The sequence below is a fragment of the Ictidomys tridecemlineatus genome, unplaced genomic scaffold (assembly GCF_052094955.1).
Source record: "Ictidomys tridecemlineatus isolate mIctTri1 unplaced genomic scaffold, mIctTri1.hap1 Scaffold_50, whole genome shotgun sequence".
Lineage (NCBI taxonomy): Eukaryota > Metazoa > Chordata > Mammalia > Rodentia > Sciuridae > Ictidomys > Ictidomys tridecemlineatus.
The window spans coordinates 1,513,467-1,538,372 of NW_027523264.1; the positions used below are offsets into that span (position 1 = coordinate 1,513,467).

The 24,906-nt window shown below is 35.5% G+C and overlaps 1 long non-coding RNA gene across 2 annotated transcripts in view; it reads left to right on the top strand.

The window, feature by feature from the left end:
• Positions 1–226: 226 nt before the first annotated feature.
• The window catches only part of LOC144373817 (uncharacterized), a 59,562-nt gene continuing 34,882 nt past the window's right edge, over positions 227–24,906 (top strand). For both annotated transcript variants that reach the window (XR_013433363.1, XR_013433364.1), the window contains exons 1-4: positions 227–355; positions 2,253–2,297; positions 22,824–22,877; positions 24,794–24,820. This is a non-coding gene — a long non-coding RNA (uncharacterized LOC144373817). The remainder of the gene's footprint in view (positions 356–2,252; positions 2,298–22,823; positions 22,878–24,793; positions 24,821–24,906) is intronic.

A 24,906-nucleotide genomic window follows, 5' to 3' on the forward strand; every position in this document is an offset into this window, starting at 1 on the left:
CCTGGAGAAACAATCAGAGCCCTATTGCATATGCTGAATGTTCTTCAAAAAAGAATAAAATGGGAAAAAATACCCATCTGTACTTCCAACTGAAAATTTTCCTTGAGCATCACTGCATTTCAGTAGAGCAAAGAGAACCTACAGAATAGGACAGATTTAATTAGTCATCTAAGCTTGAATGGCTATAGTGTTATGTTGATTAAATTATATTTCTTTTTCAGGGTCCTCTGAGGCCTACAGGACAAAAAGTAGAGTATACAACAATGCTGTGGAAGTAATTATATTACCATTGCCTAATGGCCTGCAAGAGACATGGACAGAATTAGCTACTGTAAAGCCATGCTGAAGCAGTCTGGTTTGTACATTCTGTTTTCTAAAAATAATTCATACAGAGTAGCATTAGATTTCTAATCAACTCTATTGTAGAAAATTCTGAAAATCCACAGCAGACCATTGTTAAGCTGTCTGCTGAAAGTGTCAGTTATTAAATTTTTAATTCAAATACTGTTTAAACAATGTGACAAAATTTAAAATGCAAAAGATCGAATGACATTGCAAATTGAATGCATGGTCTTGCTCTAATATGTAATAGCCAAAGAGCCACAGAACTGCCCAGGACGAAAAATGTGTTTGTTGCTGCATTTCAGGGGTCCACTAAGTATCCCCCTTTGCCAGGGTAACTGAAAAAGTGACTTCCTGATTGTCATTTCAGTGTCATCCACAGTCATCCAAATTGACCATAACATTCTCCTGGGGGAAAATCTAGGGTTTCTAAAATTACACCAGTACCACAGAGGTAAATATGTCACTAGCAGGAAGAAGGCTCTTTGCAAACAAAATAGAAGGAAGTCTCCCATTCCCCACTAACCTCCCCTCCTGCAGAGGGGAAAAAGGGATAGTTAACCTGCAGAAAACTAAAGAAAACCATTTTATTATAACAGGTGGAAAAGTGATTATTCTTTATCTTTGGAATCCATCAAAGATAGAGACTTTTTATCCCTCAAGCACTGTGCATGTGGCATCTGTTGAAACATAATCCTACAAACCAAGTAAAAGCCAATGAGTGGTGAGACAACTTGAGTATAGGAACACTTTGTCTCTCTCAATAATGTCTCTGTTAAGCATGGTGTGAAATTGTAAAGCTACCCTAATCCACATTCAACCAGGATAAAATTACTGCTTCAGCCTTCTGGAAGTACTTTAATGACCCACCCCATATAATCATTGAATGAACCAAGGAATTTACCATCTAAATTTGTTTTGCATATAATAACTTTTCTGAGGGGGAAAGGGTAGGCTGATTTTTAGAACAGGTTTTGGTGGGTCATTACTATTAAAAAAAATTCCCATTATTATTAAAGAAATTTAATATACATCTACAAAGAAGAAAATTTGTTTTCTAATTCTAGACAAAGAATAAGCACATTGTATTTTAAAATGATTTCTCCAGAGCCTAAAAGGGAGGTGTAAGGGAGGGAAATGACATCACTGTTTGCTAATGCTTCTGTGTCCACTTAAATGACTTAGATTTTCTTGAGTCAAATTAGCTTTCCTACTCTCAGTGCACCCCATCTATGCCCAACCATCCATACTCACCCAAGTATGAATGTGTGCACTTGCATGCACACACATCTTAAAATGTTTTGTGCAGAAGTTATTTTTTTTCCTGATCAGTGTATAACATTTATGATATTTTTTGAGTCCACTCAAAATTTGGGTGGCATAAACATACTACCTGAGTTCAACGGGAAAATACTCCAAATACAAAAATCTTGAGTTTACAACATGGGTCCTTTATTTAGGAGTAGAACAAACAGTTGTTATTTTAATATATTTTTGTGTTATTTACACTCTTGAAATTCAAGAATTACTGCTAGTGTAATGCTTTTTCCAGATGGAACAAAGGCTATTTATTTCTTAACAACAAAATTTAAAGCCATATAACTTTCTGATGGATATGGATCTCAATTTATGACATGAAATTCTTTAAAATCATATTAGGGTTAAGTGGATATTTGGAAACAAGTTTAAATTTTAACTTGAGTTTTTGAGAAAGCTTGAAGACTACCTATGTTATATATTTTCAGACAGTAAATACAATCTGAAAAAAACATAATCTTATAATTTTTTGCACATAACTTCTGTGCTGTTTTACCAAGGTAAAGTTATGACTGACATAACTAACACAATATAAATTTAGAATTGAAATATTGTGTGATTATAAAACTTAATTTAATCATGAATCTTCTTAGGGTTCCATTGGCGCACCTGGAATCCCAGGAATGAATGGACAAAAGGTGAGTTCCCTTGAATATATAATTTCTTTTATAAGTTTGAGAGCATTCAAATCACAAAATTATTCTAGTGAATGAGTTAACAATAAGTTTTTGGGCTTATAAAAGGACTACATATACTTCTGAAGTATGGGGAAAGTATGGTACAAATGATCAAATCTGTGTCATTTTAAAAAATGCACTAGTTAGAAACTGAAAAATTTCCATTGTAAGTATTTTGAATGCCAGTTTGATCAGTTATATGTATGATACAGCTGTATCTTTTTCATAAATATAAATGGCTTAGGGAAATGCCAAATTTAACATTTTTCTTGAAGAACAAAATATGCTTTAGTTTATTCTAGTCATGGTTAAACTAGGTACTGTTTCTGGGTTAACAAAAGTTATTTTTACAGAGGGAACCTATAAAACCTTCTGAATCCAGAAGCAAGCTTTTTAAATTGTTGAACAGAATTAGGGTTAAATACACTTGCCATTCTCATATTAACACTTTTGTGGTACTGTTAATAGTGAGGGAGAATAATAAAGTAAAACCAGAACTTCACAACTCCACATACCCATATTTCCATGCCTCAGTGTATTTATTCCTTCCACATATTTACTGGTGGTCAGAGCATCTAGCATTATCCCATGGATAAGTCTGATATTCTGTGCTCCCCAGCAGTCCTGACTGGCTCTGCAATCTGGAAGCTCTACAGAGACCAGGAAAGCCACTGTGAGAGCTGACAAAGCCCATGGCTGGGCTCGTCTACCAGAAGGCAGGATGCAGAGTTAAGGACTTTCCTGTCCCCCTCAGAGATCTGAGACTGGGCTTTAGAAATCCTGTGACTCATCTGCTTGTATTTCCAGAATATTTTAAATCCATGGGCCCTGGAGCAAACTCTGAAAGTATAAGGAGGCCAGCCTTTGCAGAGAGACTAAGATGCCTCATAATCCTTTCCATCTTTTCTCCATCTTGGCTTCTCTATCAGAACCTGCAAAGTGGCTAAAAGCATGATTGTGCTACTTAGAGGTGATGTGAATTTGACTAAGTCCTTAAAGTTTCTGGCCTCAGTTTCTCTTCTGGAAGAGAGAAACAGTAGCAGTTCCTTCCCAATAAGGTCAATGTAAGGAATAGACATGAAGCCCTTACATTACTGTTTGCTATTACTAGTAAAATTTCCCTTCATTTTATTTTAGTGAAATTCTGGAAATTTGATGAATCTGTGTTTAGTAAAGACTCTCCTTCGGAATTACTCGCCTCTCGAGTGAAATTAATGTTCTTGACCAAGGCTTATGACACCCTTAGGCCATAAACCAAGCATGCAGCACTCATTCACGGCTAGCTAACTATGCCGCAGCTCCATTTTCTACTTCGTAAAATGCACATCCCTTTGCTTTACAAATTCTGGTAAGGACAGAAGATTAACTTTCTGGGTGGAGCATTGCAGGTCATGGAGGGAAACAAACACAATTTGTAAGTTTGTCCTTTTTAGGATCAATTTGAAAAATTATATAACTCGAAATGTTTTTTAACATTGGTGAAACCCAAAACTTGTGTGCCTAAGGTTAATGTTTTGCTTTGTCTTCTTTGTTTCTTTTTCTTTTCCAACAATCATGAAAATTTATAGAAACCTTTAACCTGAAACAAAACAACTTTAAAGCTGTCACATGGACTCTTTTGAAGGCGGCATATTCTTTATTTTTGCAAGGAAATATGCAATTTCCTTAGCAAGAGAAGGGAATGTGACATTTTCTTGTCCTAGTCACCAAGTTTAAATTATATTTCAAGGAACGAGACAGTTAATATTTGCAGTTTTATGTTTTGTTATACATCCTTGTGGCATTCGCAATGTGTTTTCTCTAAAACCTAGAGAAACCAAATGTTTTCACACTTTTATGAAGGTCTCAGCAAAATGTAGTTTGAGTTTGTTTTTTCTGCTTCATCAATCTAGACAGAAAACTCTGTATATGGAACTTCTGTTCATCCTACTTATTATTTAACAATGGAATAGCTGTTATGTTGTCTTTAGGAAAAGAAGGTGCAAACATGAGTCTCCTTCACTGAGATGGCTGGTCATTTAGACAGTGAAGACAAGGTTGGCAGTTCTATAATAATTCTATAGCTTGGACTCACAGAAGGAATCTTGAACTTCTAAAAGTGCTTTTCTAAAAGAGAGAGCTTATAATGACATAATAATTTTTAAAAAGCACTCCATGTCCTTAAACTGTCTTGAGAGAACATTTTCTTCCACATTATAGATTCACTTTTTCTGAAGAAATAATTTTGATGCCCAGAAAATCATTTTCAAACAATCCTTAAAAGAGGGTTATCATTTCTAAGCCATGAAATATGGCAAACAACAACCAGGAAATTAAAAAAAATGTTTTCTCTTGTGTTTGAAAAACAAAGGAAAAGTAAATTATTCTAATATAATATTTTGTTTTCTACAAGGCATTTTTTTATTTGTCATTCAGATTGACAAAATTGGTAATTAGCCTTGGTCACTAATTTGATGGTGATTTTTTTTACACTTATTTTCCTCTATTAGTCACCTTACTTGCTAATCAGAATGTTAGTTCTTTGTAATGGTTTTCTAATTCTTTAGATTGTGCTAGGGAAAAAAAGACTTGCAGTAACCCAGCACTAAATTCTAATCTAGTTCCTTCTAGCATCCCAACCTACACTAGTTACTAAGCATCCTTCGGTGAAAATCAGGAGGCTGGTGAGGTGTAGAGGAAAGAACATGGCCTCCCAGTCAAAGACAGGGTGCTTGTGTTTAAAAAAGTCCTTGCCTAGGCAAGATACAGACCTGTTTTAGTCTCCAGTATAAAATGTAGAGATGGACCTTGGTTTGCTAGACTAAGTGTCTAAAGTGAACCTTATATAAGAGATGCTCAGTAAATTTTGAAAAGCATTGATAGTAGAACCATCATGCTTTAAAAATCTCTGCAGCCAGGTATGGTGGCCCTGTCTATAACACAGCTACTCAGGAGGCTGAGGCAGGAGGATCACAAATTTGAGGCCAGGCTGGGCAACTTAATGAGACCCTGTCTCAAAATAAAATTTTAGAAAGTGGGTAGGGATGTAGTTCAGTGGCACAGTGCCCCTGGGTTCAGTCCCCAGTACAATGAGGAGGGGGTGGGGCAGAGGGGAGAAAGGTAAAGCTACATTCCCAGCCCATTTTATTATTTTTTTATAATTCTCACAGTTAAAGGTATATCAACATTTTATTTATGTTCACATACACAAATGTACACGTGGCAAGATGTGTTTATGTGTATGCGTATGTCAGAATATTATTTTTTATTAGCTACACATGACATTACAATGATCTTGGCAATTCATACATTTGAATCAATTGGGGTATAATTTCTCATTTTTCTGTCAGAATATTTTAAATCCTTCAGATAACACGGAGAAGCATGGACTGTTTAAATGATGTTATGATAAACCATTTTTTTAATTAATTTTTTATTTTAAATGACAATAGAATGCATTACAGTTCTTATTACACATATAGAGCACAATTTTTCATATCTCTATAAAGTATATTCATACCATGTTGTGTCTTCATCATGTACTTTGGACAATAATATCTATCACATTCCACCAACATTTCTAACCCCATGCCCTCTCCTTTACCCTCCCACCCCTCTGCCCTATCTAAAGTTTGTCTATTCCTCCCATGATCCACCTCCCTACCCCACTATGAATCAGCCTCCTTATATCAGAGAAAACATTCAGCATTTGTTTTAGGGGGGATTAGCTAACTTCATTTAGCATTATCTTCTCCAACTCCATTCATTTACCTGCAAATACCATGATTTTATTCTCTTTTACTGCGAGCAATATTCCATTGTGTATATATGTCACATTTTTTAAATCCATTCATCTACTGAAGGGCATCTAGTTTGGTTCCACAGTTTAGCTAGTGTGAATTGTGCTGCTGTAAACATTGATGTGACTGTGTCCCTGTAGTATGCTGTTTTTAATTCCTTTGGGTATATACCAAGGAGGGGGATAGCTGGGTCAAATGGTGGTTCTATTCCCTGTTTTCCAAGGAATCTCCATACTGCTTTCCATATTGGCTAGACCAATTTGCAGTCCCCCCATCAATGTATGAGTGTGCCTTTGTGCCCAAATTCTTGCCAACATTTATTGTTGTTTGTCTTTAATAGCTACCATTCTGACTGGAGTGAAATGAAATCTTATAGTGGTTTTGATTTGCATTTCTCTAATTGCTAGTGATGATGAACAGTTTTTAATATATTTTTATATCGATTGGTTGTATATCATCTTGTGAGAAATGTCTGTTCATGTCCTTCACCCATTTATTGATTGGGTTATTTGTTTTTTTTTTTTTTTTTTTTGGTGTTTAGCTTTTTGAGTTCTTTATATACCCTAGAGATTAGTGCTCTATCTGATGTGTGAGTGGTAAAAATTTGCTCCCAGGATGTAGGCTCTCTTTTCACCTCAGAGATTGTTTCTTTTGCTGAGAAGAAACTTTTTAGTTGGAGTCCATCCCATTTATTAATCCTTGATTTTAATTCTTGCATCAAAGGAGTCTTATTAAGGAAGTTGAGGCCTAATCCCACGTGATGGAGATTAGGGCCTACTTTTTCTTCTGTTAGACACAAGGTCTCCTAGTTCCTTGATCCATTTTGAGTTGAGTTTTATGCATGGTGAGAAATAGGGGTTTAATTTCATTTTGTTGCGTATCGATTTCCAGTTTTCCCAGCACCATTTGTTGAAGAGGCTCTTTTCTCCAATGCATGTTTTTTGGTGACTTTATCTAATATAAGATCATTGTAATTATGTGGGTTAGTCTTTGTGTCCTCTATTCTGTACCATTGCTCTACCAGTCTGTTTTGGTGCCAATACCATGCTTTTTTGTTACTATTCCTCTGTAGTATAGTTTAAGGTCTAGTATAGTGATGCCCCCTGCTTCACCCTTCTTGCTGGGGATTGCTTTAGCTATTCTGGGTCTCTTATTTTTCCAGATGAATTTCATGACTGATTTTTCTATTTCTATGAGGAATGTCATTGGGATTTTGATCAAAATTGCATTAAATCTATATAGTACTTTTGGAAGTATGGTCATTTTGATAATATTAATTTTGCCTATTCAAGAGCTAGGGATAGATCTTCTTTCCCTTCTAAGGACTTCTTTTATTCCTTTCTTTAGGGCTCTGTAATTTTCATTATATAGATCCATCACCTATTTTAAGTTGATTCCCCAGTATTTTTTTTTTTTTGGCTATTGTAAATGGGATAGTTTTTCTTTTATCCCTTTCTGAGGATTTGTCACTGATAGACAAAAATGCCTTTGATTTATGGATGTTGATCTTATATCCTGCTACTTTGCTGAATTTATTTACTAGTTCTAGAAATTTTCTGGTAGAACTTTTAGGGTCTTCTAGGTATAGAATCATATCATCAGCAAATAGTGCCAAATTGAGGGGTTTTTTTGCCTCTGTGTATCCCTTTAATTTCTTTCATCTGTCTAATTGCTCTGGTCAGTGTTTCAAGAACTATGCTACATAGAAGTGGTGAAAGAGGGCATCCTTATCTTGTTCCAGTTTTTACCTTCAATTTTTCTCCATTTAGAATGAAATTGGCCTGGGAATTAGCATAGGTAGCCTTTATGATGTTGATATATGTTCCTATTATCCCTAATTTTTCTAGTTTTTTGAACATGAAGGGGTGCTACATTTTGTCAGATGCTTTTTTCTATGTCTGTTGAGATGATTATATGATTCTTATCTTTAAGTCTATTAATGTGATGAATTACATCTATTGATTTTCATGTGTTTAACCAACCTTGCATCCCTAGGATGAATCCCACTTGATCATGGTGCACAATCTTTTTGATATGTTTTTATATTCAATTTGCCAGAATTTTATTGAGAATTTTTGCATTTATGTTCATTAGAGGTACTGGTCTGAAGTTTTCGGGTTTTTTGATGTGTCTTTGCCTGGTTTTGGAATCAGGGTGATATTGGCCTCATAGAATGAGTTTGAAAGTGCTGCCTCTTTTTTTATTTCCTGAAATAAATTGAAGAGTATTGGTATTAGTTCTTCTTTAAAAGTCTTGTAGGACTCGGCTGTGTATCCATCTGATACTGGGCTTTTCTTGGTTGGTAGACTTCTGATGGTATCTTCTATTTCGTCACTTGTTTAAATTATGTATATCATCCTGATTCAAATTGTTTTACTCTAGAAATTTGTTGATGCCTTCAATATTTTCTACTTTATTGGAGTACAAGTTTTCAAAATAATTTCTAATTATCTTCTGTATTTCTGTAGTGTCTGTCGTGATATTTTCTTTTTCATCACATATGTTAGTAATTTGAATTTCCTCTCTTCTTCTCTTCATTAGCATGGCTAAGAGGCTATCAATTTTATTTATTTTTTCAAAGAACCAACTTTTTGTTCTGTCAGTTTTTTCAATTGTTTCTTTTGTTTCAATTTCATTGATTTCAGCTCTGATTTTAATTATTTCTTGTCTTATTTTTGTGTTGATTTGTTCTTCTTTTTTTAGGGCTTTGAGATGTAAGTCATTTATTTGTTGACTTTTTCTTCTTTTAAGGAATTAACTCCATGCAATAAACTTTCCTCTTTGAACTGCTTTAATACTGCCCGAGAGATTTCGATATGTTGTATCTGTGTTCTGAGTCACCTCTAAAAATTTTTTAATCTCCCCCTTGATGTCTTCTGTAACCCATTGTCCATTCAGTAGCATATTATTTAGTCTCCAGGTGTTGGAGTGTATTTTATTTCTTATTTTATCATTGATTTTTAATTTCATTTCATTATGATCTGATAGAATTAAGGGTAGTATCTCTACTTTTTTATATTTGCTAAAAGTTTCTTTGTGGCATAGTATATGGTTTATTTTAGAGAAGGATCCATGTGCTGCTGAGAAGAAAGTGTATTCTCTCATTGGAGGTTGAAATATTCTATATATGTCAGTTAAGTCTAAGTTATTGATTGTATTATTGAGTTCTATAGTTTCTTTGTTCAGCTTTTGTTTGGAAGATCTATATAGTGATAAAAGAGGTGTGTTAAAGTCACCCAAAATTATTGGGTTCTAGTCTATTTGACTCTTAAACTTGAGAAGAGTTTATTTGATGAACATAGATGCTCCATTGTTTGGGGAGTATATATTTATAATTGTTAAGTCTTATTGATGTATGTTTCCCTTGAGCAGTATGTAGTGTCCTTCTTTCTCCTTTTTTATTGACTTTAGCTTGAAGTCTACTTTATTTGATGTGAAGATGGAAATCCTTGCTTGCCTCTACCGTCTATGTGAGTGGTTTGATTTTTCCCAACCCTTCACCTTCATTCTTTGGATGTCTTTTCCTATGAGATAAGTCTCTTGGAGGCAGCATATTGTTGGGTCTTTTTTTGGGGGGGGGTGGGGGATCCATTCTGCTTGTCTATGTCTATTGATTGGTGAGTTTAGGTCATTAACATTCAAGGTTGTTAATTGAGACATGATTTGTATTCCCAGCTATTTTTGTTTATTTTTGGTATTTAATGTGTGTTGGTTTCTCCTCTGATGAGATTTTCCTTAGTTTAATACCTCCTTCTGCTGATTTTCATTATTGTTTTTCATTTACTCTCTGTGGAATATTTTGCTGAGGATGTTGTATGGTGCAGGCTTCCTAGTTGTAAATTCTTTTAACTTTTCTTTATCATGGAAAGTTTTTATTTCATCATCAAATCTAAAGCTTAGTTTTTCTAGATATAAGAATCTTGGTTGGCATCCATTTTCTTTCAGAGCTTGGTATATGTTGTTGCATGATCTCTTGGCTTTGAGGGTCTGGGTTGAAAAATCTGCTGAAATACAAATTGGCCTCCCCCATATATGTTCTGATTCCTCTTTCTTGCGTCTTTAAGATTCTATCCTTATTCTGTATGCTAGGCATTTTCATTATAATGTGCCTTGGTGTAGATCTTTGGTAATTTTGTACATTTGGTGTCCTGTTTTTGGTTTTCCAATTCATTCTTCATGCTTGGGGAATTTTTTGATATTATCTCATTGAAGAGATTGTGCATTCCTTTGGTTTGAAACTCTGTGCCTTCCTCTATCCCAGTAACTCTTAGATTTGGTCTTTTGATGCTGTCCCATAATTCTTGGATGTTCTGTTCATGGTTTCTTACTATGTTCACGTGTGATCAACTTTATTTTCCAGATTGTATACTTTGTCTTCATTATCTGACATTCCGTCTTCCAAGTGATCTAGTCTGTTGGTTATGCTTTCTATTGAGTTTTTTTCTTTGATTTATTGTATCCTTCATATCAATGATTTTTTACTATTTTTTTCAGAGTCTCCAGCTCCCTCTTGAAGTAATCTTTTGCTACCTGTATTTGCTCTCTTATCTCTTTGTTGGAGTGATCATTTTTGCTTGTATTTGCTCATTTAGGTCATTCTTTAATTCACAGATCATTTTAATTATGAACCATCTGAACTCCTTCTCTGACATTTCATCAACTTCACTGTCTGTAGGTTCAGTTATTATTGTATCCTGTTTGTTTGGGAGCACTTTCCTCTCTTGTTTTTTCATGTTGTCCATGTGTCTTCCTTTCTTGTGGCATGGATCTGAGATAATACAGTTTCTTCCCTATATTCTTGTAATACTTGTGCAGATTGTCAGTACCTCACCTTGATATTAGGCTTCCAGACTCTGCTGGTGTTCCTCAATGTATGCTACTGCAACTAAAGGTGGTGGCTGCAATAGCCAAGGTAACTCTAGATAATAGTTAAAGTGCCCCAAGATGGAAACAATGGCTTACAGAGATGGGGCTGAAAGGATGAGCCTCATACTCTCTTTGGGATGCCTGCTCTAAGATTCAGCTGCTTCTAGGCCCTGTTTGTTGTCAAAAAGTTAGTGGCTACTGCATAGGGAAGGCTATGGTAGTGACTGCAGAGTCCCAAGATGGAAGTGGGTTAGGCTTAGGCTCCCAGGTAGGGAGTGTAGTGAACTCAGATCTATCCTGGACCTGGGTCCTGCACAAGTGGTTGTGGACGGACCTGGGCTGGGCCTAGGCTCCCGTGCTGGTCAGAAGAGGTGGTCCTGTGATAGAACCACTTTCAAACTGAAGAATCCTTTGGCGGAATTTAAAGAATTTTCTACAATTTTTTTGGTATATTTATATATCAATTCTTTATAAAAAATCTAATCTCTGAATGGGTGTTATTTACAACCTTTAATTTTTCGACTCTTTTCTCATCTTAATCATTTTTTCATCTTAATCATCATAATGACAATTTATTTCAATAGCAATCAGTGGCCAGCCTTGGTGCACGTGCCATGCAAGAAAAGAGGTAGAGACAGATAAACAGCCCATAAAAAGTCGAGCCCATGCTCCTCTGAGTTCATATCCTCATCTCCTTTTAAAGAGAAAAAATAATGAAGATAACATCAAAGATCTTCAGGATTAAAAATGTATATATTTTTTGCCTAAGCACACTAGAATTTTTTGAGGCCTGGGTCATAAGGGATATTTTTTTTCCAAAGCAAAATGATAAGTATTTCATAATCCTGTTTCAGAATTTATTATTGTCTTTAAAACTTCAAAATTCATTTAAATTAAAAATTGATATTAGTGTGTCACCTATGACTCTATCCTAGCTAGCTATGTGATTTTTAAGGAGCATTAAATTTTAATTAGCTTGTAGTTGTGGTATTTGGAATTCCTTCCATCTCTTACACATGAGTATCACAGTTCTTCCCTGACATTAATCTTCACAGCATACTTCTAATGGCACTTTTATTGTAAGTATATTTAGAGAGCTGATAAATTGAGCCTCTAAGACTTCCAAAGGTCAAACCATTGATTCAAGGTGCACAGTGAGATATACAGTGAACCCGATATCTTTTATTCCTGGTTCATTTGCTGTAACCACTAAACATATGGTTTTTTTCCTTTGCTACCTTGACTCCATCATTTTAAGAGTCTGAATTAAATTCCTGAAGGTTTTCAATGTGTTGTGGTCTGTTTGTCTTCTGGCTAGTTCACCTAAAATTTTCCTGTAGCACAATTTACACATATTACCCCGTATATTTATGACTTTCTGATGCTAAATCTTAAGAAAAGATATTAAGAGCAAAATAAGTGACTGATTTCTGATTACAGATTAGTTAATGGTTCAGGGAAAGAATCTTACAATAATTCAGTTCTTCTATGGGTTAGAGGTGGGAATTAGATTATATTTATTAAATTTCCTGCTGCCTAAAATCAGCAATTATTTAGATTAAAATTCTGAGAATATGGGACTGCTCTTCTGCTAGTAGCTATAGTCATAGGACACCTCCTTTTTTCTTAAAGAACACCATCATTTTCCTTTTACAGAGCATTTTATAAAGTCAAATCACTTTAACCCTGAGTGTGGACCGGGTATTCTAAGGCTCGCCCTGCTCTCGAAGTGACTTTGCACTCCATTTCACTTGTTTCAATGGAATAAAAGATAGTTCTGTTCTTTAAGTAATAAATTTTAAGTTCCTTTAGAAGGGAATAAAAAGTTAATTGAAAGAAGCTTTTTAATGCTGGCTGGAAATAAATCGATTATGGTCATATATTCTTCAAACCACTTCCCCCTTGGTTCACTTCAGCATATTTCAATGAAACTCAGAACTAGTTATCATTATAGTAAATGAAAATATTGGGAGAGAGGAGAATAAAAATCAAAGGAATTGGGGTTGGGAAAAAGGAGTGTAAGAAGTGAAGCTTTTCACAAGCCATTGCAGGACAAAGAAGCCACCAAGTGGAAGTATTTGAATGAATCACATCATGAAGTTTATTTATTTGCCATTTTAATTTAAAAGCCACTATATTTTAATAGAAGAGCATACAGAAATATTCACTTATTAGTTCTTAGTAAATTACATCTGTAATTTGGAAAAGCTTGTGCCCCTAGATTCCCTTACATATGTCCATTGGTTCACATATTGATGCTTCAGTCATTCATTCAACAGTGATTTATTCAAACTTTACAAAGTGCCAGGCACCGACTGAGTACCAAAGTTAAAGCTGTGTCCACTGTCATGGAATTTCCAGGCTAAGGGGAATAAGAACATTTATTAAACAATATGCTGAAAGTATGTTAAGTTGCAATGCTGTTAAGTAGTATGCAAGAGGAGCATAGGGCAGTCTGGCCTCTGAAAGACAAAGAGAGCTTCCTGGAATAGATGACTTTAAGTGAGAATTAAAATCTGACAAATGTTGTCAAGGGAAAGAATAACCATGACTATGTTGTAATACACACAAATTACAGAGAACCTTGGTCTTAGAATTCTGTTCTAAAACACCATAATACTAATCACTATGGGGTTTTAAAATTTATCATGGATAACCAATACTCCAAATTTTATACCACTAAACTGTTAAATAATATAAGCCACAAAACCAGTTTTTGTATCATTAGATCTAATTTCTAATATCAATTTAGAATTTGAAATTTTATTAAAAATAAAACTGCATTGAGATAGTTTATTTTTATAATCATAACATAGTAACATCTACCAGGTTTCATTTATTTGACCTCTGGTCACAGTGCCAAGGGGCCAACCATTATCTAACTGTAAAACAGCATGGATGCTAAACATGGTGGTTCTCACGTGTAACCCCAGCAATTTAGGAGGCTGATGTAGGATGTTCATAAGTTTGAGACCAGCTTGGCAAATTAGCAAAATCCTGTCTCTAAATAAAAAATAAAAAGGACTAGCATGTAGTCCAGTGGTAAAACTACTCTGGGTGCAATCCCCAGTGCCCCAAAGAAAACAAATAAAACAACACAGCATTGTTGAGGTTAATTTATAAGAAATTAATTTTTTTTCAGGATTATTTTCTGTTCCTTGCTAGTGAAGAGAACAGAAGTTGTATAAAATAATTACTAGTGGGACACAGTTACACACCTATTATCCCAGAGGATCAGGAGCCTAGAGCAGAAGGATGACAAGTTCAAAGCCAGCCTCAGCAACTTAGGGACACCTAAATAAAAAATAAAAAGGAATGCAGGGGTGGCAAGGGGAGGTATGTGGCTTAGTGGTTAAGCACCCCCGGGGTTCAATCCCTTGTACCAAAAAATAAAATAATTACTAAAATTCACTCAGCACTTACTAGCTGCCAGATTCTATTCTAAGGATTCTGTGCACACTAACTCACACAGTTCATAGCAATCCTATGGAGTAAATGCTGTGATTATTTCCATTTTATTAATGAGAAAATAGAGCTACAAAAGCACAAATTTTCTCCCCAGAGTCACCCAGGTGTTATGACTGAATAGCCTTCAAAGCCAGAAATTCTGCTTGTAATGCATAATAGTAGTTAAGAATGTAGATTTGTAAAATCACATTGATTGGTACAACTATAATATTTTTATTTTACATTATTGACACAACTATTATGTTACATAATTGATATATTATGTTATTTAATAGTTTTAGACATTTGTGATTCTTAAATATTGGTAGTTTTTAACAAAGCATGATGAAAGTCTGGTTACTAGGTTTAATGTGAATGTGAAAATCTGAGCACTGCATACCCAATGCCTGATTAGCATTGCTCCTAGGTATTTGTATGACCTTGGACAAATTGCCTTCTCTAAACCTTAGTTTCCTCATTTGTCAAATAGAGATTATAATATTTACCTCAGAGTTTAATCAGAAAAAATAATGGAAGTAAGTATAATTGTAAATATAATAAATATAATTTTCTATTAAAAGATGAAAACTTTCCTCTCTGCATTAGAGGCCTTAATACCTCCACTACACAAATCTCCTGGGTACCCAAGTGAGTATTAGTAAAGTATGATCTCATTCTACTCTCCACTGACCTTTAGAATTTTTCCAGTTGAACAAAGCCGGTTAAAACTTCCATTATAAATTAAGCACATTCTCTTTGTAAAAGAAAAAAACATATATCATTCAAACTATTCATGGCAGGGATGAGGGGCCAGGTAGGGAGTTCATCAGTGGGATCCATGTGTACCACTACCTGGCCATCAAATGTTACAAGTGTGCTCAAAACAAATAGTTCCTGTTATTTATGTTAATTTCATCCAGATAAACTCAATTGGTCTATCTTCTGAGACCCCTAAATTCTTAGCTATCTCCCTGAATTTCATTTCCATTCTTCGACTTCTCTGTCTATATTAGCAATATAGAAAATTAAAATTAAATATTAGCCAGAAGACCTCTTTATTACATAGCTTATACTTCTTTACTAAATAGCTTTAATATATAGCTTATAATTGATACAACAATGTTTTCTTATTTTACATTTTTAGACATTTGTAATTCTTAAACATGGATTTTTTTAAAAGAGCATAATGAAGATTTGGTTACTAAATTTTATTTAGATATTACTTTGATCAATTTAAGACCCATTTCAGCAAATTACCTGATATAGCATGTTTGCATTAAGTTTCTGGTTGATCTGTCTGTCTACTTTTCTACTCATTAAGATCGTATTACCAATGTGGACAGAGATTCTAATTTGGGGAAGGGAGTTTGCTGATTATATAAACAAGACCAAACTTCCCTACAGGAATGGCAGTTCTCTGATGAATAACCAACTCTGTCTGTCTTTTCTTTCACCATGTTACAAAGCCTCCTTTACCTCCAGGAAAGGAAAAACAGAGAATCGGGCATGGGGCGGGCAAGTTGGAGCTAAAAACTGCTGGCTGCTCCTCACAGAGAGAAGTTGAATTGCCAGTATGGTCTGAGAGGGAGGATGGGGGAGAAAGGAGAAGCTAGGGACATGAAGACAAACTGTGTGCTCGGTGATGTGATGTCATCCCAAGAGCGCCACATAGTCAGTCTTGAATTCACAAGGAGCTGGGGCAGGATGAGCCCTTTGAGGCAATGGGTAAAGAACTGACTGACCCACCTGAATCCATCTGGGGCAAACCAGAGTTGACTCAGTTCATGAAGACAAGAACTTGAGCCGTGGTAATGGGAAAGCAGGTCTCGGGCATCTGAGGCCTGTGAAAGTGGGTCTGAAGCCAAATTTATTCAGATTTCTGAGGAATAAGGAACCACTCTTCCCTTCACAGAGTATGCAGGGTTTAGGTAACCAGGTAACGTCTTTAATCCAACAACAACAAATAATGTTAACTGTTATTATACATCTTACTCCATTAGGGCTAACATTGAATCAGAGCCCTGCATACTTTACAGAAGACACATGGAGCCCATAGAAGTGCAAACCATGGGCCCTGCACCACTGGAAGCAGAAATATTGGGATGCTTCCTAGAGCTACTTTGCTATTTCATGCTAAAATTAAGCAGAAAGGAAACATGATGAAATTGAATGAGTTTTTTTTTAGACAGAAGCTGCTCAGAAGAATGAGACAACCTGAGTTCTAATGTCATCCCTATCTCTTTGCTGCTTTTGTTCCTGGAAGACTTACTTGCCCCGTCTGAATGTGTTTGTCTATTAAAAGTCATTGAACCTGATCCCCTTCTACTAAACTATTTCATTGTAATCTAAGTGTTTTGTCTTAGGGAAAAGCAGATGATAGAGTGAGTTCATGAGGTAAGTGGTAATGCTTGGGGACTTTAGGTGACATGATAAAGCGTCAGCTACTGCTTGACCTTCATCTCAGGGAAGAAGCAGAGGGAATGAGGGATAAAACCACATCTATATAAATGTTGTTAGGCCAAATGAATGGAGTCTTTTGAGGGGGATATACTGGGGACTTAGCCCGGGGACAATCCACCACTGAGCTATATTTCTAGTCCTTTTTGTTTGTGTATTTGTTTTAGGTACCGGGAATTGAACTCAGGGCCACTCGACCACTGAACCACATCCCCAGCCCTATTTTGTATTTTATTTAGAGACAGGGACTCAGTGAGTTTCCTAGCACCTTGCTTTTACTGGGGCTGGCTTTGAACTTGCGATCCTCCTGCCTCAACCTTCCAAGCTGCTGGTATTTCAGGCATGTGTCCCCGTGCCCTGCTTTTTGTTTTGTTTTGTTTTTCTACTTTGAGATAGGGTATCACTATTTTGAGATAGGTATATGCTTAGGTGTTGGAGTCTTTAATCCTCTAAGGTAACCACTCTTCCCCTCGCAGAGTCTGCAGGGCTTAGGGTCTTTCTTGGAAGCTACAGAAGTTCTCATTCCTGGCTGTCCTTCACACACAACCCCAGCCCTGCTTCTCCCCTTTGTCACTCTTACCTTCTGTCTTCAGTCCTCACATCACAGGTTGACCTGGACTTGGAGGGGACAACTGCTGGTTAACATCTCTCCTACCTTTTCCTGGGTCCCCTCTCTGCCCACCAAAGACAGCTTTGCTGGAGCTGAGACCAAAAGCCATTTCTGGCCATGAGATTTATTTTCCAGTCTCCCAGTAGGGCAGCCTGGCCATCTTAGTGTCTCAACCAGCCTACATTGCGCTCACATCCTCGAATGTACTTAACTCATTTGTGAAGAAATTAGTGTGAAAGTGTAGAGAAGAAGTATAATCAAGGATGAACAGTGCACAAATAAAATTTCAATGATTACTTATGCATGCATGTGCGCATCCACACTCACACACATACACACACACACACACACACACACACACACACACACAAAACACGATGAATAGTGCACTTGGCCAGCCCACACAGACTTAATAAAGGGTAGTGGAGCTGCTACACAGGGTCATTAGTGTAAACTGAATCTCCCTTCTGTCAAAGTTCTTAAGCTGAGGTGCATGTATCCTTGGGAGTTTACAGAAGTGTGCAGGGGTACAAAATCACAGAGGATCTAGGGCAGTAATAACACTTAGAATTTAGGCATAGGATTCCTATTTTATATTTTATTTGTCTGCTACATTTAGGTAGAGTTTGAGGTTAAGTATTTTGACCACTTTATACCTCCTATCTTCACCCAAGTTCATGTTTGCACCCATCTGCCATTAGAGAACTAGAATGGAAAACTAAACTCAAATAAAATATATATAGTGTGTGTATAGTTATAAGGAGAGAGAGAATGTGGATAAATATGAATGGAGAGCTAGACACCATTTTTCTGACTCTGCCCTGAAAAATATTTCTGGATGTTGCTGGTTGGTGCCTCATTGCATTCAAAGAACAATCCTGTATTGGTTGATATTTATCTAATTGTTGCCAAAGGCTCTGAGGCTCTGAAACCTATAAAGCATGTCTCCTCCTCACCGATGGCTGCTGCAGAAGAAAAATGGCTGTAGGCTGGTCTTGCTCACTGGTGAAGCCAGGGAGACCCTTCTGTGTGCTGAGTCACTGTCAGGAAGAAAGGCCCAGTGCACCCAGAGTTTCAGGGAGGTATCAGTGACCAACACTGGATATTTTTAGTCTTTATTTCATTCTACATACTCACCCCACGATCACCAGCTCCAGGGGGAGAGCATCCTAACCTCTGATGCCGCATTGTGTTCTATGTCACCCTTTTCATCTAGTGCCAAGCCTGTGCTTGGCATGAATAACATGAAGTTATTTTCATCTTCTGTTTGGATGATTTTTTCTGAAAATGCACTGCTGAATAGAAATCATTCTATTTTTAAATTACATTATGCTAAAAATGTAAAGCTCAATTCATTTTAAATTTCCAATGACAGAATGGAAAGCTATTGTGATTGAAGTGATGGTGAGTGATATTACTGCTGAATGACTTGTTTCCCTTTAGCACTCAGTCTGTGTGAGAAAACCACATTTCTTTCTGTCATTAAGTGCTCTTTTCAAGTGGACCTTGAGTAGTAGTACCTGAAATAATTGCAAAAGCCTTAAGCGATGTTTTATGTTTTGTTAGAGTTCCAAAGAGTATTTGGTGTACATAAATGTATATAAAATAAAAACAGCCAACTATCTTTCTTAAAAGTCACTCCAACTTACTTTCAGCTTAAATTTGGAAAAGGTCATTTTGGAGTAATGTACTGGGAGTGGCCTTAAAATTTAAACTATGCTAGAGAAAACCCCATCAATCTACCTGTCGTTAAGATGTTACCTGCTTTGTTACCATCGATTAAATGTCCTCGGTGTTTATAAATGTGGAAGGCATTCAGAAGTAGATGGATAGGTTGTCCAACAAACATGAGACTAGCTGTACACACACACACTGCTACACACACACACACACACACACATACACACACACACAAAGCCTAGTTCCTGTTTTTGTATCTTTCTGATATGTGTATGTTTCTGTTATATCTACATGTTTTACTATTATATAATAGTATAATATCATTAGAACTTTATTTGAAGGGGACTCATGATAATTTTGTCTTCATATATTGGAACAAATTAATACACTACAGGACATAGTTCATTCCTCATTAAGACTATGCTTTGATTTCTATTTATTATGCCTCTTCATTAGCTGAAAGAAAACTTTGCTCAAGAAAAGAAAAACAAAACAAAACAAGAACAAATAACCACAAACTCAATTAGATGTCTCCTTCAGTTATTATGTATATATCTTTTTTTCTCACTCAAAAATAAGCTTTGAGTATAGGCACCTGTCATGTCTCATCTTTTATAGTCCATGAAACTCTGAGACCACAGTAGAACATACAGTGAATTTTCTCTAGCTCTTAGATAAATGAATTCATGCCTTTCAGGATAGCATAGCTTAGCTTTGGTCCTTAGAGTTGAACAGGACTTCAGCTAGAACATTTCTTTCACACTTCCTAGGAGACATAGAATGCTCTAAGGCCCCCTCATATGACTTGGGATGTATTTTTCTTGATGCTCTTTATTAAAGGTAAAATGCTATGGGTCACTTTTTCTTCTTATCATCTCCCTTTGATTCATTCAAGTAACAGTATTCTTCAGTGTCCAGATTTAAAGTCCTATGAATCTATTTATAGTATAAACTCAGGAGAAAATATTTAACTTGAAAGTGAAAAAGAAATGTCAAATTGAACAGCAGTGTTCTCTTATTTAGGCTTATTAAGCAGCCACAAAGAGAATTAAAATTGTGATATCCAATGTTAATGAAGTTATGAAAAACTAATACAGAATGGATGCCTATCAAAGCAAATAAAACTCAGAATGCTCTTAGAAGGCAATTTAGAAACATGCAGTTAGGGCCATAATGTTTCCAGTGACTAAAACATAAATCCAGGGCATTTATCATAATTAAAAATTTGACAGAAAAATATGAGCATGTTTACAAAGGTATTTACTTTAGTTTGACAATAAAAATTTGGATAGAATATTCAACCTGAGTATTCAACAATGTGGGACTGATGAAACAAATGATCACACTTGGCTTTGATAGAGGATAATCAACCTATTCACAAGACAATAATGAATATCATGTGAAAACACATGTGTGATGAACAAAAATCATAACATTAAACTATGTAATATACTTTCAATTGGTTGGAAATATGTAAGTTAAAAAAAAGACTACAGAAACAGGACAAAATGAAAATAGTCATAAAGGTGATGAGATTATTGGTGCAATTTTTTATTTCATCTTAGGTTAAAGGTTATTTTAGAAATATGTAAAATCAAAGAGAAAAGGGGATCAAATTTTAGTCCCTTGATGTTCATATATTAAGGAGAATGTTAGGCAGATAACATTCTCCTTAATATATGAATATTATAAGCAACATTTCTCATCCTTGCTTGAAATCTCAGCATGAATTTTGTCTGGTTCCAAGGGGCTTAACCCTTTTTTTAAAGTAACTCTGGCTACCATGGTTATTCTTTGAAAGTCTAAACAAAGTTTTCATTGTTCTCTGGCAGCATCTCTTATTTGCATTAAAACATGAGTTATGATATTAGTGCATCCTGTTGTGGATTCTTTGAAGAAAGCAGACTCAATAGCTCTTTTTCTAGTTCCACAGTAAATGATAGTCCTCTTTCAGGGTGTATTCTGTTTCCAAGTTCTTATCCTTTTGTTGCATACAAATGGCATATCAAAATTTTCCCATAATGGCCATCATTATTCTAAGTCAACAATTTTGTCCTTTTACCAAGGAAAGTGCAAGAGTTGCCATCACAGTGTGATTTTAGAGAGGAAGTCGAATTTCTTCCAGAAGGTTAAGACCTCAGCATTTATAATAATCCAGCACAATAGTAAGATATTTTTCACTCTTCCTGAAAGAGACCACAAGCTTCACATGGCTTAGATTAATCTGGTAGGAATGCCTGAATTATCTTTAGGTAAATTATATTTAATTTAGGTTTGTGTACATTCTAGAAAGTCATTTGTAAATGGGACATATAAACCAAATACAATGAAGATAGAAATATTCATTATCCTCTCTCTCTCAGTTTCTAGATACTTTCATTCATCAGTGTTAAAAGCCCCACCTTTTAAGCCAGATCATGAGTTCAAATCCTGATTGTATTTATGTAAATCTGGACAAATTACTTTTTAATTCCTTAGTTTCTTCACGTATAAAATAGACAGCAATAGTACTACATAGAAGCTTCTGAGAACTAATTGAATTAATGAATGTAAAGATCTTGGCACATTAAAAAATGTTACTTTATTATTAATGTACATATTTTTGAGGCTGAGAACACAAATATAAAAATCACCCAATTCCTGCCCTTTAGATGATTTATAAAGTGTTCTTTAAAATCACTTAACTCTGTAACTTAAACCTAAAACTGCTCTAAAAATCAATCTGTCAAAAAAAAATTCAACTAAAAAACAACATTATCACCCTCAGTGGAAGGAAGTTGTCCACTAGTTGGAGCACACAGGAAAGGGCTTTGCAGGTGTTTTAAAATGAGATTCTCATGGATCTAAGTTGGAACCAACTAGCAGCAGAAATGCACAAGGTCGGTGGGTTTCTTTTGATTCTGGGTACTTTATGGGACTCTCTTTTTCTCTTTTTTGGAAAATCATTGCTGGTTGAAAATCCAGAAAGACTAGTAGACATCATCACCTTTCTTAGATGGATAATTTTTCTAGATTAATAGCCATCATCTCCCTCCCACTCCACCCCCCACCAGAAGTCTCCCTTTCAGTATGAGAATGAGAGCCCTTAAGTCCAAATATGTTATTCGAATTATTTTTACAATGATATTGGAAAAATAAATCAAAGCCATTTTTTACTTTTAACTTTTGTATCAAATGTGTCTAAATACATTAAGTGGGTATTCAAAGATGTGTCTTCTTCAAGATTTAGATTTACAAATGTTCATTTGATTAAATCTAATATGAAAATATTATGATTTAATCTTTATTTTTCTGAGTTAATCTCTTAAAAATTCTCCATCTTAAGTGTCTTATATTTTCAAGGATCTTTTATTCATTCAACCAGTACTTATATGATATATAGGCTGTACCTAGTACCATGCTAGATATTAACTCCATGGGTCGGTCCCTTCATCTTTCTTACTGATAAAAATAATAAATTAATTAATCCTGTTATATACCTTGCTCTCTATCACATAAAATTTTGGATTGTATAAGCTAACTTGTGATTACAGTAATAGTCATTTTCCTCTTTTTCTACAGCATTATTGAATGGTTATCTCCTCTAACTACCTCATGTGCTGATTTTGTCTGTTTTACTTAGTGATGATATCTGTTTTTCATTTTGAGGGTGAGCCTCGGTTGCCTGGAACAGTAGGACAGAATGGAATCCCAGGGCCAAAGGTTAGTACAAATAAAGCCAAAAAGAATCATTCAACTCATGGATTTCCATCAGATTGTAGCTATCACAATTTTTTTATATCCTTTTGATGGCACTCGGGTGGAATTTTTTTGTCAATAGTATAATATGCTACAGTATAGAACTTTGTGACTAATAAATAAATTATATTTGTGATTTTTATTACTGTTAAGTTAAAAAGGCAGAAAAACAAATAGGATATGATTGTCTAAAATCTTAATTCTGGGATAATTAACATAAGAAAACCCCATTTCAATAAGACTGTTGTCATTTTACCATTTTATAAGCATATAAAAACATGAGTCCCCTACATACTGCCTAACATATACATATTTACAAACCTTCCTAAAGATAATGTTCACATGCCTCTGTGGCTTTTCCTCAAGATCTAGCCACCTTAAGCCTCTCCTAACACAACAAGTTAATCAGATGAAGAGCAGAATTAAGATGTGGCATGTTTAAAATTTAAAAATGAATGTAGCTCTGAATTACTAAATAGGGAAAAAATGTAATGAAGATCTTTTTTTTTGGATCACATGTTTTCTTTGTTTCTTAAAGAACAAATGAATCTGTTAAATATAAAAAGATTGGTGACAATTTAGTTTAAACCAAACAGGTAGACAAATCCCAAATCCTTTGATGAGTGAACATCCATTGAAGTACAAAACTAATGCCTAATCCCATCAGCTGTGCTGGTGCGTATCCCTACCCAAAGATGCCTGTCAGCTTATTTTACAGATCACATTGCTATTGACAGGCGCCTCAGACAGATCTAAAATGTATAGACCTGTCCTTTGTCCTGCAGGGGAGGAAAGAAAATGTGCCCTCTGGGACTATAGTCGTTTTCCTGTCTTTTTCCCTCTCTTGCTCCATGTTAAAAAGCCAAAGGATGAGAGTTAATGCTTAATGCATATTCACTGTGCTATTCTTGTGTTGCCTAGCGACCCGACATCAGGACGGATGTTTAGAAGTAAAGGTGGCCAGAGATTCAGAGACCCAAAGGGTCAGGTTGAGTTCCGGAGAATGAAAAGGGTCTTGCCTTCAAACTGACTTCTAGAGTAGGTTATATTTTCATTTAAAAAAAAACTCACAATAATTGCCTTATACCATTTTTTAAAAAGCAGTCTCATCTCATGACAACCCTCAATCTTTTCAGCTGGAAATATTATCATAATGTGTGTGATGGACTTTAGAACTTTCCCACCCCGTCTCCTGTCCTTTCCTGGGTAAAGTGAAAATGAAATTCTTTTCAGAGCATTGTAGTTTTTGTGTCTTTGGGGTCATCATTTCAGTTAAGATGTCTCTTCAAAACTCACTGAAATTCTGCCCCTTTCTTATGTCTTCCTTGAAAGAATTCGTACCTCCTAAAATATACCTCACCTGGAACACGGTAGTTATCAACAGTTAGAGGGAGTATGTGACATTGTGAAGGGGTCTGAGTTCAGCATCTCAGGTTTATGATCCTATTAGGGAAAGACAACACTGGAACTCCAGTCCCAGGAAATAATCCTCACACCTGGAGATGCTTTGTGTGAAGGGTTTTGTGGAAGGACATGCCAGAGTTTGGACAGAATAAAAAACAGCAGATTAAGAAGTCTCTCCAGATACTGAACCCTCTTCTGCTCCTCAGTGGCCCAGCCTGTGCCTGGATCATCTTTAAACACTGCACATGTCTTTATTCCTGTAAAAGCCAATAATTAAGAGTACATATGGTATTGATATACATACCCAGTTCTGCAGGAAACTCATCATACCTTTCTTTTCCTATAGAAACTATATATAACAAAAAAGAAAGTACCATACATAATTCACCTAATGTGTTCAATATCTGGTTTGTTCAATGTTACTTAATTAGGTGTTTTGACACTTAATATTACTCAATCTTTGTTCTTTTGCTCAGGGAGAGCCTGGAGAACAAGGAGAAAAGGTATGATTCTACCTGTGTTTATCTTTTTTCCTTCCAAGAAGTACCCAGATGAACTGGATGAATGGATGGAGGGATGATAGATGGAT